We start from the raw sequence: 12,288 nt of genomic DNA, 5'->3' as shown, positions 1-12,288 counted from the left end.
CCTGAGTTTTGAGACCAACCAGAGCACAACTGCCCGGAGCCTATGCCCATGCCAAGCACACTCCATTAATCCATGAGCAGATGGGGTTTGCTTATGTTCATCAGCCATGTGGATGTATAACCTACTGCCATGTTGCTACTTGGTGCCCATATCCACTGTGAAAAACAATTCTTAGAATCATAGAAACACACAATTGTTAGGGTTGGAAAATATATCTAAGATCATGAAGCCCAGTCATTAACCCAACACTGTCAAGTCCACCACTAAACCACATCCCCAAGTACTACATCTACTCATCCTGTTAAATACCTTTAGAGATGGTGATTCCACCATTTCCCTGGGCAGCCTGTTCCAATGTTTAACAACCTGTTCAGTGAAGAAACCTTTCCTTAATATCCTGCACAAACCACCCATGGTGCAACTTCAGGCTGTTTCTTCTTCTCATATTGCTTTTTACCTGGGAGAATTGACCAACCCCGAGCTGTCAACAACCTCCTTTCAGGTAATTGTAGAGAGTGAAAAAATCTTCTTCAAGGGCTTCCCAGCCTACCTGGCTACCCGTCCACCTCTCTGTCTCTCGCTATTGCCAGAGGTGCACTGGGATACAGCAGGTGGCATTTTAGGAGAGTCATTACCACTGCCTCACCTGACACGGGCATTACTACACGTGCCAAGCACGAGCCGGACCCTTCTTTTTTCCCTAAGGAGAAAAAAAAAAAAATTGTTTTTTTTCCCCCCCGGGGGTAGACCAGCCTCACACACAACCTGTACTCCTTCTCAGAGTGCATCTGCTGTGATGTGAGCTGCTGACCCCGTTGGGCCGGGGCAGGCGGGGCGGGAGCAGGCCCGGCGGGCACGCTGGCCACACGGCGCCGCGGCCATCGCCCCAGGCCCCGCCCGGCCGCCACCCTGCGGGCCGCGGCTCTGGGCGGCGGCCGGGGCGGAGGGAGAGGAGGGGCGGTGGCGGCCGGCGGCCGGAATCGTTTCCTGGGTAAGCGCAGCGGGCTGGGAAGCGTTTCCGGAAGGCTGGCCGCATCCCGCAGCGGCTTCGGGCGCCTCCGGGGCGGGCGGCGGAGCGGCGCGGCGGGCAGGTGCGCTCCGCGGCGGGCGGCGGGAGGGCACGGCACGGTACCTTACGGCACGGCACGGTACGGTACGGTACCTTACGGCACGGCACAGCACAGCAGGGCAGGGCGTCCCGTCCCGCGGCATAGCCCCGGTGCGCGGCCGCTCCGCCCGGCCCGCTGCCGGTGCGAGAGGGCAGAAGGCCGGGGGAGGGTCCGGCCGCCCTTGCTCGGGGCGATTCCGCCGCATCCCGGTCTGGGGGTTGCGGGGCCGAGGCCGGCCTGCGGTCCGCTGCCTTCCCCCGGTGTGCAGGAGCGCTGCCGCTGCTGCTGCTGCAGAGCGCTGGCCGAGCCTGCGGCGAGCGTGGGCTCTGCTCCCGCGGGCGGCGAATAGCAGCGGCAGCTGGTCTTCTTCTGCTGGTGGTGGTGCGGTAAAGAAACCTGGGAAATGGATGGTAAAAGTGCCTGTAGGAGTTTCTTTTTTATTTCTTTTTTTTTTTTAATTTAAATTAGTAGAGTGAGCGGGTTGAGCTCTGTGATTAAATCGTACTCGAGGGTTACGCGCGGGGCTTCAAATGCGAGCGTGCGAAAAATACGGTCCTTGGAACAAAACGTGGACCCCATGAATCCGTCTTGGAAGTTGTCAGGAATTTGCTTGGGTCCCAAGGCAGCAACGGAGCTACTTTTCGTTGCGGCTAGAGAGACTGATAAAATGGAAAGTGTAACGGTTTGTATTTGTACTTCATTGCTTTGCCTGCTTGTTTGCAATGTTTTATAATTCTTGGCTGGGCTCCTGCTTGCTAGGGAGGGTAAGTGTACTTCTGGGTTTTAAACACAAAATAACAAAATCAAGATAAAACCCCTACTCTGCAGTGGTAGTGCGCTGCTGGGCTTTGTGTGTTGTGGATGCTGCTGGTAGCTGTAGGTGGTAAATCGTATCTGCAGTCAGCTGTTCGGGGTAACAGTGTCTGCTGCAAGTTTCAGTGCTTCCCCAAGATCTGCTGTGTTGCCCCAGGGGCTGAGGTAGGGTTGCTGCTGAGCTGCTGCAGATTTGCTGTGTCCTCTGGCTCGGAGGTGTGCTCCTCCAGTTTGTGTTCTAGATCCTACATGTTGTGCTCTGGTATTTTCTGAATGCCTGAATGAGTTGTCTGTCTTGTGTTTTTTCTGCTAGCATATTTGCATTTGGTTAAAATAAGAATGCAGATGTCCTAGCACTTAAAGGAAGAAACATCCTCTTATGGTGACCTTGGGACAAAATCTTGGCTGATTAATTTCCTTGCCTGGAACAGTCATGCGGAGTGAGGATATTTTTGTTCTTCCTTTACAGCAATGAGTGTGTGATGAAATACGTTTTGGCTTGTATTTTTTGGGGTCTTTTATCATCTGAGGGAAATCAAGGTCTGGAGAAGACTCTTTGGGGTGAAGAGTAATTTTATCCTGTGTTATGAAAAAAAGATAACTGTTGTAACAAGGAGGAAGATTCTTGGCTCTGAAGCAGCACGAGTGAATGTGCCTTTCCCAGCAAGAGTCATCTAAATAGTAGATTACAACTGTGGGAATCATTTGCTGGGAGAGGAAATGCATGGCTTGGAAACCTGGATTATTCTTTTCATTTTCAGTTCTGCAGCTAAGCTGGAAACCAGTGACAAAATTAGTCATTTGTGGTGTGGTGTTGAGTAGGCTTTGCTGTGCCGTTGGTCAGGAGGGATGGAGTCTTCCTTAGGAAATGCCTGAGGAGCCTAGAAAGGGCTGCTGCAGGATTTGAGCTGAAGAGAGTGGTGACTTCAGGAGCTTAAGGGGGAATTTGAGTACTTGAGATTGCCTGCTGTAAGGATTTTAAGGTTGTGAAAAACTGAAGTGAATCCTGGTAGTTGATGGTAATGGTGAGCAACTGACTGATTACATCTTTGTCAGATAGCAAGCTTTGACATAGGATGTGTAGTCATACTTGAACAAATCATCCCCACTGAAAACAAACAATCCTGTACATCCTTTTCTAATGGGACACAAAGTCCTACCTTTGTACCCTGCTGTGAGCAAGGAGCTCCATTACTGGGAGGGGAGCAGCAGAGCCAGGCATGTGCTGGGTGCACTGGCTGATCACTGACCAAGCTGCTGCTGTGGAGAAAGTGAAGGTGATGGTGGAGTGTGTTGGGCCAGGACACATCAGGAGCAGTGGTGGAATGGGTGTGAGCTCCTGGGGAGTGCCACCCCTGGGTTCTCTCACTTGTGCTGCAGGTGGGACAGTGCAGACTGAGGCTGGAAGACAGCAGTGTCAATTATTCCAGAGAAGACAAGGAAAGAAAACCTGGCTTGTTTAGCCTAGCAAATAAGGCTGAGATGGAATATGATTGCAGTCTGCAAGTACAGCTGGGATATAAAACTAGAAAGGGAGAGAGGAGCTATTTAAGCTAAAGAATAATGTTGGCATGAGAGGAAATGGGTATAAACTGGCAGGAATAAACTTAAGCTGAAATTTACACGGTTTCTTCCCTAAATGGGCTCAGGTTCTAGCACAACCTTAAAATGGGATAAATGGAGTAAACCCCTTAACTAGCTCTTGAGGATTTGTTGAGGAAGTCTATATTGTATGCTTGGCTGTGGCAGTAGGAAAGAAGGCTTGGTAACTCAGGAAAAGCTTTTCTGTATGTCTGAGTTAATATAAATTTTATGTGTTAGTGTTTCTTATTTTTAAAATCTGACATTACAAAACTGGTATAAAAATGCCTGCTCTACAGCTTGTATTGCTACATGGTTGCAACGTGCTTAGTGGCTGCTTTCTGAAATGTTTTGCATGTTAGGTTTTTTTCTTGCCCTCTAAAATAATGTATTGTCTAACAACTGCATCTAATTGTGTGGAAAATCCTTTTCCTTAAAGTACAAGCTGTGCAAAAGGAAACTATATGTTTGTATGTATGAGCTGCTTGAGCTTATTAACTTTCAGGTTAATAAAGGAACTGCAGCAATTCTGTTCCCCCCCACCCCATATGTGAGGAATTCATAAATCCTCTCAAAAAGCAGTTCTTGGGGGGGCTGTACAGTAGACCCAGATAATGTGAACTGAGACCAGTTCTCCAAGGTATGCTGTGACTGGAAGACCATAATTAAATGACGTTAAAACAAATTTGAAAATGAGTCTAGTGGAGCTAGTTGTGCATGGGATTTGTCTCATTTGTTGTCCTGTAGAATAGCTGAGTTATCTGGCATGGTGGTTGCAGTAGTTGAACCTGTATGAGGTCTGTAGTTGGTTTAAAAAATATTGTGTGTGCAACAAGGAATGCAACCAGCCGCAGATGCTGTATAATGAGTACTGTGACTGTCAGCAGAACCTGACTGCTTCTCATGATGACCCGTATCCCAGCACCTCTGTGCCTGTTTCCTTGTCTCATTATGCTTTGGACAGAGCACTGATCTATGCTGTCCCCAGAGACTTGAAGAGCAGAGGGTGTTTTTGGAATGCTGTGTGTGGTGTCCTGCTTTAATTGCCTAATTCTTTTTACCCTTCAGCCTGCTTCCCTTGTAATCTGTTGTCTTCTGCAACCTTTTTTCTTTCTTCCGTTTTCTTTTTTTTTTTCTGTCACCGTGAAAGCAAATATCAAAGGAAAAATAAGAACAGGATGCCCTTATTCAAAACCTCCTCTATAGACACTCTCTGAAGCTCTGGCTGTTCTCAGCTTGTTGTTACCAGAGTTGGGTGCAAGCTTTCCCTTCAAAACATTTGGTGGCTTTTGGTTCCAAATTCCTGTCTGGTCTGCAGCCTCCTGGGGCCTTTAGCCAGGAGTGCTGCTTGTCTGTAGGTCTGCTTCTGGCTGTGAAAAGAATTCCTGCTTTCTGCTTGGCTTCCCCTGGATCCCTGCTGAGATTATTGTCTCTTTTGCCACTTTCCATTCACCTGCAAGGGGTGTTACAGGTAGGAGGCTGTAGAACTCTGGCAGGAGAATTTGAGGGAATTGTTGTGTTGTGGAGAGTGCCCTGGGATTGCTGATGACCACTGGTTTATCTGTGCCTCATCTGGGAGGTCCTGGTTGCTGAAGTCTGTTGCCAAGGGTGTAAGAGCAGACCCTGCAGCAAGGCAATGGGAAGTGAATGTAGGAGTCTGCCCTGACAAAGGCAGCAGGCACTTGGCCTCCATCACTCTCAGGATAGTGAGTTAACCTTGTTAAAGAAAGTGGATTTCTTTAAGCCTTAAAAAGATGAAACTCGATTTAGCTGGAGATCTAAGGTCAGCCTCAAAGTTCTGTCTCCCATTAACTTCAGCCTTCCCTGAAAATATATTTGTTTGGGTAAGTATTTAGATCATTACTTTTACTGCTGAACAAACCCTGCATCTGAGGGTAATACTGATTAGTGCATTTTTAAAGTGGTCTGCATACCAATTAGAATGATTAACTAGATGCAAGTATGTGCCTTTATCAGTAGTCTTTGCTGCATTTGATACTGAGCACTGATCTCAGATGAATGAAGGCAGGCACAGTTCAGTCTAGGAATTCATGAATGTAAGCTACTAACTTGAGTAGTAGTGCATTGAAAGTTATATGTGACAGAGGGAGGCTTCCTAGAAAATAAAATATGCAAATTTTTCTTCTGATCTCAGTCCCAGATAGCCAGTGTCTGTAATTCTGGTTTGTTTTAACTTATGTATAGTGCTATGGCTGTAAAGTACTTTAAGCAAACTCCTGGCAGACTTATATTTGACAGTTTAATCTGTCTGACTTCACAATTTAAAAACCTCCACTAAAATCTCAGTGGTGTCCTCCTGTAGCTATGCCAAAATGGAGTTATAACTCTGTGATTTATTACTGTTTGGCTGTTCTTATTTTCTGGAGAAGACTTAAGGGAAATCTTTTTTTCCTTTGTCTTCCTTGCTGGATTACGTTGCACTCGAGATAATATACCCTGTCAGACAAAGTATCAGCTCTGTCTGCCTTTGGGAAAACCCTCCTGGAAGCACTAGTCATGCTTCACTATGATATGCTTTTAAGCAATTTTGCAGTGTGTTTAGTTGTTTTGTTGGAGGTTTGTTTTTCTTTGCCTTTAGTGCAAGTGCAGTTTAATTTTTGAAGGTACCAAAAGGAACATTTCTAAAGTACTTCTGCAGATTTCAAGTGTAGATGATGTGTTTAAAAATAACATTTGGATTTAATGTTGGTGTTAAAATATGTTTCATGCAGTACTCTCTTAGTCACAACTGATTTTTTCCTTATGTCCATTAATTGGTTATGAAGAGAGGTTCCCCGATGTAACTACTGTGTGTGAAGGGCAAATTCCAAAGAGAAGGAAATTGACAGGCGTTAGCTTTACCTTTATGAATTAACTTGTTTTAGCAGAAGAAGCTACCATAAGCTTTATGTATTTTGTTGTCATCTGTTGTACAAACATATCTTTTCTTTGCAGTGTTCTCAGGATAGGAAGCCCTCCACACAGTTATTAAATGGCAGTCATTAGTGTGACTAATATTGCCACAAGTCAGTTAAGACTTTATTGGAAGCCTTGTAAGTATAATTTCTCAGATTAATTGAAGGGAGATGCTGCAGGGTTCCTACAAGCCACTGCAGAATGCTGCAAATTAGGAGCTTGGCATTAAGCTATCCTATGTATCTAATACAGAATTTCATTTACCCAAACTACTAATTCCACATCATAAGGAAGTGTAAGCAGTAGGTTGGGTAAATATGACAACTAATTCATTGCTCTTGTGTTTACACTTGCCTTGTTAATTCTATTTGCAAAGAGGTTTATTGTTAGGAAGAGATATTTCTTAACAAGGTGTTGAACTGTGTAGCTGTGGAGAAAGCTGTGCAGAGAAGAACCAAGAAACATGAAAGAGAGCTGCAAGGAAGAGAAATAAAGAGGAGGAATGCTCTCCCATGGAGAACTTGGCACTTGACAGATCAAATTGGGATTTAAATGCGGCATAATGGAAAGAAAGTTTAATTACATTGTGTGAGTTGGAGATACATAGGAATCTGTATAAAATAAATCTATGAACTTAGAGCAAGATTCATTTGGAAGGAAATACAGCAGGCAGCCTGGGTGTTTGGGTGCACATGGCATTAAGAAAACCTTCATCACTATGGGATGATCTTGTCTCCTTGGCACCCTGCATGCCTCCTGTGTGAGCAGGAGAGGCAGATCTCAATGGTATTTTGTTGATGGGGTTTTTTGGGTTTATTTTTTTCCCCTGATACCCATGTGGGTGTAAAACCTTTGTGGAATGTGAGATCCCACCAAGTCAGGCACTCTGGTAGAGTGGCAGGTTGGGAAATAACTCATATTTTTCGAGTTGTGTGGGAGCCTGCTTGCCTTTTTCTTCTTTTTTTTTTTTTCTTCTTTTCTTTTCTTCCCTCTTTTTTCCACCATAATTCAAGAAAACAGTGAAACAGCACAGGAACCGTCAGTAAAGGGAATGATTTAACACAGTTGTATATGAAAAGATACATGTACTCAGACAAACAGGATTTAAAAATTTTTTTGAGAAGTTTGACATTAATTATCTTAAAAAGTTCTCCAATTTAGGAAAAATGTTTGATGAAGCTTGTGTATTTGAAAAGAGAAATATTAGAAAAAAACCATATTTTTAATTATTTGAAGTTTGCTTCTTGAAAACATTTGAGATTGGACTTATTGTTAGATAACTTTGTAGGTTGTTAAGAGAACTAGCAAAGGATATTGAAGTAACACAAAATAATGTTGGCTTTAAGCATGTGTTGTTATTTAAGTATGTGCAAGAGCTGCTAGCAAACAATGCTTAATTATGTATGTGTGGTTTAACCTTATTTTTATAATCTTTGCATGCTGTTAGGTTAGCAGTGACATGTGTAAAGTTTTTCTGTGAAATATCCTGTATATTCCCTTTTGCAAGTACAGATTTGAATGTGGGTAAAAATGATGATTCTGTATCTGCCAAAATATAGGAAGCTTTCTGGTGGAGGCATATCAGCATTGAGGGACCAGTAATTCTTTTCTGAAAACCAATATATATATGTCCTAATGTGATAAAGATGGTGCTGTTTGTCAGGGAAATGGCTTAAGTGTTCCCTGGGAAGTTTATCTTTGCATCCTAACAGCACGTCAATATTGTGATGCCCTTGCACTGAAGTGTAACTCCTGATGGCAGATCACAGAAAATTCAGGGACTCTCAGTGAGGAGTCTGTGTGGGGAGAGGAATCAAGAGGGGCAGTTGGGAGACTCTGAGGGATACCAATGAGGCTTGATGCCAAAAAAATCCTGAAGTCAGGGGGTCCTCAGACCATGGTTAAAGGCTTGTTCCTCAGGCAGGTGTCACATTTCTGTTTTCTATCTTGCTTTGGGCTAAAACTCAGCCAGCATATGTTGCATGTTGGTTCTGAAATATAGTCTCCATGCTGTGCTTTTGGTCAGCCAGTGTGTAGGAACACATACAATGATGTGATAGGGTTTTACTTGCTTGTTTTTAGGCAGAAAACAGGGGGATCCCTCAGTGCTTCCCTGGTCCAACCAGCAAGTCAGGAGGTCATGTTTGTTCTCCCTCCTTTCCAATGGGTGTGCACATGTTACAGGGAAGGGAACAGCTGACAGGCAGGGTATGGCAAGGTACATCCCTAAATTTGCTGTTTCGCTGGTAGCAGAGGCCCTTGTAGCCTCAGAGATGTGGCAGCTGAGAGCTGTCTCTGCCCTTGCCTTGCAGTAACCCCGAGGCTTCACTGAGCAGTGTACCCTGCCAGTGTGGAGAGGCCCAGGAGTTGGTGGCTGGCTGCCTGCCATCCTGCAGCACAGAGCCTGCCTCTGCTGCTGCCAAACCAGCAGGTAGGAGTGCTGGCTGGGCGGAAAACATTTTGTGGGATTTATCCAAAATAAATATCTAATTTTGCATGGGTGAGGCTGAAATTCTTTAGCTGCCCCTCCTGCTAGAGCAGAAGAGAAACCCTTTTTTTTTGTCTCCATGCTTTTCTAAGCTTCTGTGCATATGCAAGGTAAAGCTATTATTTTCCTAAATTTAAAGTTTGAGTCCTCTACGTCCTTGAGTTGTGATGGATGTCTAGATCTATACTGCTTTGAAAACCTGTTTGAAGACATGTAACCCAAACTTCTCTGAACCTTCTCCAAAAGACTCACAATTGAGGCATTTAGCTGAATTTTTGCTTCTGCTCTGTGCTTCTACATAGTCCTTGAAGTGTAAATATAGAGCTGGAAAAAATAGCACTTGATCTGGTATCCCAGCTTGCACTAGGACTTAAATTAGGAAATATGAGCTTCTGCTATAAATCAGAAATTTGAGTTTGTAACCCCTTAATTTTTGGCCTGATAAATCCTATTACTCCTCGAAAGCTGTTAAGGTTCATGTCTGTAAGTCCCAAGGTTGTTTTAAATCTGTGGGTTAAATAACACGTATGCAAAGGTTCAAAATAAGGCTGTCAGCCCACACAGCATGCTGGCTGTAAAACCAAGACTGGACAGTGTGGGGCTGATTCAGGACATGCTGATCTGACTTCAAACCTGGCTAGTGTTGAGCTTTAGCTTCTGCTGCCTCTACTGCCTTTGCTGCAGTACAGGGATGGAAAATTCACAGGCTGCTGATGTTTGTTCTAGTGTCATTAGTTCTCTCAGAGTAAAGGGTGGATACTTTTGGCACAGTGTCACCAGGCTGTCCTAGAGAGCTCTTCCGTGGCACGCAGTGAAAGCATGTCCTGAGTTCTCCTAGAGCACTCTTGCTTGGCACACAGTGTGAGCCTGTCCTGAGTTTTCCCTGCTGCTGAGTGCAAATACTTGATAACTTCCTCAGGCAGACGGTGTTCAAGCAGGGAGCAGGTCTTTCCCCATTCTGGGGCTGTTCTTTGAGTTGAGGTTTCAAGCAAATATTTTAAGCATGGATAGATGCAGTGTGCTGTTATGGCAGGATGCGTATCCTCCTTGCGCAAGGTGAGCTTGAAAGGAGGTGTTGAAATTCTAGATCCTTGATAGTAGAGGATGAAACTGAATTTGAATAGATTTTAAACTGACAGAGGAGATGCTCTAAGGAGAGTGACACATATACCCTGCAATTCCAAAAAGATACTGGTGCTCCCAAAGGCTGGCTCAGGAAAGCACCTGCCAGAGGACTCAGGTGGAGGCAGAAGCTAGTACATAAATAGATGAAGAGGAATTTTAATTACACAGAGGAGCTAGATGATGAGATTTGCTGTGAAATGCAGCAGCAAAATAAGCCTAAGTCACTTGCACAGAGTTAGACACTAACCTGGATATAAAACTCTTCTGTGGAGCAGTGGGGAGGCATAGTCTGTGCAAAGTACAAATAAATCCATTTTAAAATGTTTTCTAGGTTTCTTTCTTTCATCTCCTAGTCTGTTTCAAGGACAGGCCAGGGTTTATCCTGTAAGATTCTAAGTAACCAAATTTGCAAATAATTGTGTTTTGTTTTGCAGAAACTGAAGTTTCCACATGGGAGTTTCACCTGCAAGCTATGTTTCTCTGCATTTCCTTGGCTATTCCTAATGTAGTAGTGTCTGTAGCATTTATTATCTCTAATTCAGAAGCATAAGCTACCTCAAATGCTTTCACAGCACAGCAAGGAGTTTTAATAGGCCATGAGAGACCCTGTGCAAAGCTTGTCAAGTAGCCACAGCTGGTTGGTAAAAGTGGATGATTAAAAACTAGTGTTTTCCAAAGGCTTGTAAGCTGAGTGTGACAGGCTCATTGATTAGCCATGTTTCTACCTCTCTGAGAAGCTGTGGCTGAAAGAACTTTTTCTTTGAAACAGGGCGGTGCACACAGGAATGCTTGACTCTTGTGGAGGCTAATGCTTTCTTACCTCAGATGGTATCTGCACAGCATACAGGAAATGGTAGTAAAATTATTGGTGCTTTTGAAATGGATGTTGTCGAGGTTTTTAGCCATAACTAGAAAGCAACAGAATATCATAAACTTGATAAAATGTTTCAATTTGAAGCAATACACTTTTGTGTGTGAAGAGCACATCACAATTTTACAAGGTGAAGTAGATAGGTTTTCAGAGTGTTTGCTGAGGCAGAGCACACAGAGGCAAAGCACTGTAGTGAAACGACAGTATGGGTTGGATACCATCTCATGGGGAGCAAGTATTTAAAAAAAACGCAGCTCTACTGGGAAGTCTAGCTCTAGTGCTGTTATCTTAAGGGTCACCAGGGATGGCTTCAGAAACTGAGCTCACTTTAGAACAGCAGCTTATTGTCAGAATCAAGATCACAAAATTCACTTCTTGCTTCCAAAGAGAAGTAGTGCTAGGAGGCTTTTACACGCTCCTTTCTCTCATTTACTCCATGCTTTTGCACAGTATAAAAATATCTGTGTTTAAAACAACCTTTTTCTTAAAACATTTATCTTTGAAGAGAAAAGCAAAGTGCTTTTCAAATTAGATGCTCTGAGTACAAAGTTCAGAAATAGCATGCCAACAGGAATTTTTAGATCTGCTGGTTTTCCTGTTGTCACATGGATTTCACCACATTAATACAACTTTTGATAATTACATCCTTGACCCAGTTACTCTTTTTATGCTTTCCTTTCCACATCGAGTCAGGCAAGCATAAACATTTAATGTATATTAGAAATGAGAAGTTTTGTCTTCAGAAATGAATCACAGTAGAAGGGGAGGAGGGAGAACAGCAAGTCTTTTGGGTTTTTTTCCCTGCATTCTAAAAGAAATTGTTAGGTAGATGCTGTGTTTAGGTCATACCACACTGATGGGGCTTCCCCCCAATACTGATTGTGATAGATGAGTTTCTTAAACTGTATTAATTTTTTGAGCTGAAAATTTTGCATGCAAGTTGCATGTCATCAGTGGTTGTGTTGCCAAAGGAGGTCTGTTGATGCCACCACTCAGGCAAGTGGCATGTTTTGGACTTTACTCCTGTGAGATGGTAATTGACTGCTGGCCCATATTATAAGGACAGAAGGCATTAAGAAATATAAAAGGTGGTTTTTAAAAGAAGGAGTAATTGCCATAATAATTTTCTGAGTAGGGCCATTGGTAATACAAAAGAAGCTAGTCAGTTCTTTTTTTTTTTTTCCTGAGGATAAAAGTAGGAGCTAGAAGTGATGATGGTATACTATACACTTTGAAAATTGCTTTTATCACAGATTATCTGTTTTCCTGAATATTCACAGGTAATCATTATCAGTTAGTTCCTTCTTTGTCTAGTGGAAACAAATCTTATTTTTAGCTTCCATCCCAGTTTTGTCTAAATCATTAATTGCTCTTCTGTTTCATTA

At 43.5% G+C, this 12,288-nt stretch overlaps 1 protein-coding gene across 7 annotated transcripts in view; it reads left to right on the top strand.

Annotated features, from left to right (window-relative positions):
* Positions 1-1,019: 1,019 nt before the first annotated feature.
* Positions 1,020-12,288, top strand: part of APBB2 (amyloid beta precursor protein binding family B member 2) — a 161,947-nt gene continuing 150,678 nt past the window's right edge. For 5 of the 7 annotated variants that reach the window (XM_084204894.1, XM_084204890.1, XM_084204893.1 and 2 more), the window contains exon 1: positions 1,021-1,091. The gene's annotated coding sequence lies outside the window, so the exon portion shown is untranslated. Of the gene's footprint in view, positions 1,149-12,288 lie in introns of all 7 variants that reach the window. The other 2 variants (XM_084204888.1, XM_084204889.1) reach the window with 2 other exon arrangements.

The sequence above is a fragment of the Fringilla coelebs genome, assembly GCF_963513975.1.
Source record: "Fringilla coelebs genome assembly, chromosome: 4".
NCBI lineage: Eukaryota > Metazoa > Chordata > Aves > Passeriformes > Fringillidae > Fringilla > Fringilla coelebs.
The sequence above is the reverse complement of the archived record's forward strand: the minus strand, read 5'-3'. Positions and strand labels throughout refer to the sequence as shown.